A 4516-nucleotide genomic window follows, 5' to 3' on the forward strand; every position below is an offset into this window, starting at 1 on the left:
CCTCCATTATCACAGTGGCAGAGGCAGAAGCCTCCAGCAAGCTCTGCCATGGAGAGGAGGCCGTCCCCAGCATTGTCGTGATGGTGGATGTGGTGGAAATGGAGGAAGTAGTAAGTACTTTACACAGTGCTTTCATTTTCATTTCAGTCATTTCATAATGATGGCAATAATGTTTTTGGGGGGGGGGGGCGTTACCTGAGGAGGAAGTTCAGTTGTCTGGTTATCAGAATGAAGTCGCTCTGCAGAAGAGCACCTGCTAAATGACTAGAACTGTAATGTAACTGTCCTACAGGAGAGCCACAATACCATCATTGCAGTGGCTGAGGCAGAAACCTCCAGCCAACTCTGCCATGGAGAGGAGGCCATCCCTAGCACTGGTGTGGCGGTGGATGCGATGGAGTTGGAGGAAGTAGTAAGTACTTTACACAGTGCTTTCATTTTCATTTCAGAAGTGTCATAATGATCACCTTGTGATGGGGGGGTCCTAACCCCCAATTACCCCCAAATCCCGACAAGCTGATTGGTTCCTTGCATAGCAGCCGATCACCGATCGCTGTTGGTGTGTGTCTGAATTTAACATCCAGTATTTCTCAGTTTTAATCCAGGAAACCCTAGTTGTTTATTCTCCATGTAAGTGTTGTGTCATCCTTAAAGTCCTTAATCTCAACTGCTTTATTAAATATCTGCAAAAATGGCTTGTTTGTAAAGTGTGAAGTCGCTCTGCAGAAGAGCACCTGCTGAACAACTAAATCTGTAATGCAACTGTCTTGCAGGAGACCCATGACACCTCCACCATCGCAGTGGCAGAGGCAGAAGCCTCCAGCGAGGCCGTCCCCAGCACTGGTGTGGCGGTGGATACGATGGCGTTGGAGGATGTCGTAAGTATTTTGCACAGCGCTTTCACTCTGGGAAACTACAAGCTTAAATGTGCTTCCTTATGTTTTTTAAGGATGAACTAAAGACCAAGATACCGTAATAGACTGCAGTGTTTCTATGAATTGTATGACAACATTCACCATATTTCCGGGTTAAAAAAATGCAGTAATTTTATTTTATTTGATCCTGTTTGTATTTATTTGATCAATTTCCTGTTTTTTCCTGACTCAAAATGAGGCAGGGGCAGTACTTTAATCACGATCAAATCTTGTCAGTAATCTGAATACTTTTTAACGGGCTTGGGTGCAAAAGATTTACCTGCCCAAACACAGCGAACTCGGGAGTGATGTCTAGTCAGGTACTCTGTGTATATCTGTTGTGCCAATAGTTGTATTTTTGATGTCTTTTCATATGGGTCAGAACTTTGTAGAGGCCCCTGAATTTGGTCTTATGTTCTCTACCATGCCTTGTTCCAGTGTGCTGCAGATGAAGAGAAGGGGGCGCTGGGAGATGGGGAAGCAGCCCATCAGCCAGAGACCCTCCCACAGAGTGAGTCTCACAGATAATGTGCTCTGGATGGAAAATGGCAAAATGTATATTTTAATATATATATAAATATTCTATTGGTACCCTTCAGCTCAGAAATTGTGTGATCAAAGGGAATCCAGAAAATGCTCTTTGAATGATTGATTGATTTTTGAATGATTATTTTACTATGCTATTTCTCAAACGTAATTACTAAACTTAAAATGTAAAGGCCGGTGAATACTTGAATAGATAGTTGACGTACTCAAACGATTCAGATTAGTTTCCCCCATTTGATTACACTGAACGCTCAGGTTTTACAGTGATATTAACGATAAGGGGACTGTTTTTCTCAGAGGTGGGAAAGAAGAAAGCTTTCCGGAGCTTCTTCTGCAGGTTGTGGAAAGCCCTCAAAAGCTCGCTGTGCTGCTGCTCTGTGGAGGAGACAGAGTGAAACACCACCCACCCTGCTCCTCCCCCACCTAAACCCACCCCCTAGCCTATACCTCCATCCACCCACATGAGAGGCAGAGACCGGCTATTTACCTATCACGGTAAACCAATGATACTGCAACTGATGAGCCAGCACCGGCAACTTACAGGCCTGTGCCGATGACTGATGGGCCAGCAGTGGCCAATGAGAGACAGCATATGAGCCTGACTACTGACTCTCCTAGGCTGGCAGCTCACTCATATGGACTAGTAACCCAAACTCCTAGACAAGCAACTCAATAGTTTAGACTAGCGTCCCATCTGCCGAGACTAGCAGACCACTCTCCTAGACTAGCAACTCACTCTCCTAGACTAGCGACCCGCCTGCCATGACTAGCAACCTACCCTTCTAGGCTGCTAATCCTTTGACTGGCAGCATATTCACCTAGGCTGGCGATTGGCTTGTTGGACTAGTGATGTACCATGATGCTGATGATCAACATGGGGTTTAACATATACAGTGGGCTCCAGAATTATTGGCACATGAAGGAAAAATGGCAGACAAAGGTGATTGAGCTTGACTGCTCCGTGATTGGATCAGAGACAGGTAGATCGACATAATGCTGATGCTAATCAGCGGGTATAACAAAACAGTCTAATTCCTATGTTTTTGCAATACACTGAATGCATTTTGGGTTGAGATAAAAAGATGAACACATGACAAGAGTTCAGAATTTCAGCTTTTAAACACCTGATGTTTTAAACTACTTTGAACATAGCCTTGGATCACCCAATTTTTAGGTGTGCAAAAGTATTGGAACAGAGAGTATTTAAGTAAATGAAAATAAATAACACTTAATATTTGGTAGCATATCCCTTGCTTGCAATAATGCCATTAATGTCAAGTGCCAATCGAGGGATTAGCCAGCCTAGGAGGATAGGTTGCTAGTCTAGGCAGGTGGGTTGCTAGTCTAGGTGAGTGAGTTTCTTGTCTAGGAGTGTTTTGCTGGTCTAGGCAGGTGTGTCGCTAGTCTAGGTGAGTGAGTTTCTTGTCTAGGAGAGTGGTTTGCTAGTCTAGGCAGGTTGGACGCTAGTCTAAACTAGTGAGTTGCTAGTAGGGGAGATTGAGTTCCGAGTTAACGTGAGTGAGCTGCCAGCCTGGAAGAGTCAGTAGCCAGGCTCGTGCTGTCTCTCATTGGCCACTGCTGGCTCATCAGTGGTCGGCACAGGCCTGTCAGTCATCGGTGCTGGCTCATCAGTTGCTTTTATCATTGGCCTTCTGTGATAGACTGCATATATAAATTCAACTGGGGCAACATGGCTCAGGCAGTAAGAGCAGTCGTCTGGCAGTCGGAGGATTGCCGGTTCGATCCACCGCCTGGGCTGTGTCGAAGTGTCCCTGAGCAAGAATGTTCCTGGTCGGCACCTTGCGTGGCGGCCAGTCGCTGTCGGTGGGTGAGTGTGTGTATGAATGTTTATTAATACTATTAATATATATATATATATATATATATATGTATGAATTCAACTTCTTGGAAAACAGTTTGGAAAATTCTTTGTTTTAATAAAGTAAAAGCTTGGTGAATCCAGCATTCGTGTCGTTTGCATTTTTCATCTGATAATTGTCTTGTAGTAATGGTCTATATTTTGTCTAGACTAACCACATATATGTAATAAATGCCCGGGAAGAAATGGATAAGAGCGAGTGCTAAATACGATAATTTCATGGTACGTGGAATATACAACGTTATATTAAAAGTTGTTGCTGATGCATTTATAACAGCATGCCCCGGCTGTGCTATAGATGTACTCCTGCATGGCTCACAGTCTCTGGTTGCTAGTGAAATGTGCCAGAACTATACTGCTTTATAACCCAAGACAGTGATTTAAATGGCGTATTTGTGGAGTCATCATCAGTTAATCGAAAAACACTGGAAAAAGGGTGCTAAAACACAGATTTGTTCATAACTTTCAACTTTTCAAATCGGCGTGCCACTCACATACAAGAAGCGGGTTGCTATAATACATAAGTGAAAAAAAGTAGATTTGTGTTTTTTTGTTAACCTACTTTTGGCACGCTGAAGAAGGACGTTTTGCTCGAAATCAGTTCGCACTTAGTGTGAGCACCTGCGTAACTTTCACATTCTTTGATGATATGACACTGAAGGTGTGATCCATCTTTGGTCTTGCGTTTGATTATTTTCTGCTTGTTGTCTAATGTCAGATGTTTGGGTTTTCATCAGATATCGTAGTGGAATGCCGTCTGACAAGAGATGTAAAATGAATTGCAATGCATCATATTAAAGGCAGTTAAGACCATTTCTGACAGAATCACGGTAAATAATCCCTCAAAGCAAGACGTGTAGGCTAATTAAGCCAATTTAGCAGCGTAATTACTTTGGGGTTGCAGGTGTAGTTGAAACAAAATTCACACATGGTTCCCTAGGACCGGGTTTAAAAACCACTGGTCTAATTGTAAAGCTTAAATCGCCACTCGTACATTTTATTTGTCGTGTCATGGCCGAGATTCACCACAGAGGGTCGCTGCCTTGACATCCAAAACGAAGCAAATTCCATCCAAATTCCGCATTGACTTCGTTATTTTTGTACCTTCCTAATGATACACATATTCGATGCCTTATTATATCCCAGTCATTTTGTCTGGGGTCAACGAAATAATGAA

Source organism: Conger conger, chromosome 1, assembly GCF_963514075.1.
Source record: "Conger conger chromosome 1, fConCon1.1, whole genome shotgun sequence".
NCBI classification, from domain to species: domain Eukaryota; kingdom Metazoa; phylum Chordata; class Actinopteri; order Anguilliformes; family Congridae; genus Conger; species Conger conger.